The following is a 592-nucleotide window of genomic DNA, read 5'->3' on the forward strand; positions in this document are numbered from 1 at the left end:
AGGAGGGAGATAACTCTAACAATAAATTAGATTTTCCCGCGCTTTCCTTTATAAATTATGTACTATACTATTGAAGATCATTGAAGATCTACAAACTTAAGAATTCAAATAGACTTCTATTAATTAAAGAAATGGTATATTCAAATCAGAGACATGTAATAATACATGTTTTATATGTCTCTGTTTAAATAAATAAATAAACAATTCATTGGTACTACTAGTATCACCTCACGGAAAATATGTAAAGGGGTGTGGGGGCAAGGGGTTTAGCTGTTATGCTGTTCTGTTATGGGGCCTTTTAATTCTTTGTTATCTGTTATTCCGAAAATATATTTGCTGTTAGCTTTTATTGTCTTATTCTTTGTTAGCTGTTATTGGGCTTTTAGTTTTTTGTCATCTGTTTTCAGTGTGATAATGTATTTGCTTTTATAAACTGTTATTGAAAATTCAGTGAAGTGTTAACATTTTTTTGACAGCCAAAATTCGGTAGAAATTGAAGATCATTGGACTTTAGAGTCTACCACTACTAAAATATTGGTCCCGTATTCGGAGAAGGATTCCATTAACATATACACATCACAGAAGTGAGGTC

Source organism: Mytilus trossulus, chromosome 1, assembly GCF_036588685.1.
Source record: "Mytilus trossulus isolate FHL-02 chromosome 1, PNRI_Mtr1.1.1.hap1, whole genome shotgun sequence".
Taxonomy (NCBI): Eukaryota; Metazoa; Mollusca; class Bivalvia; order Mytilida; family Mytilidae; genus Mytilus; species Mytilus trossulus.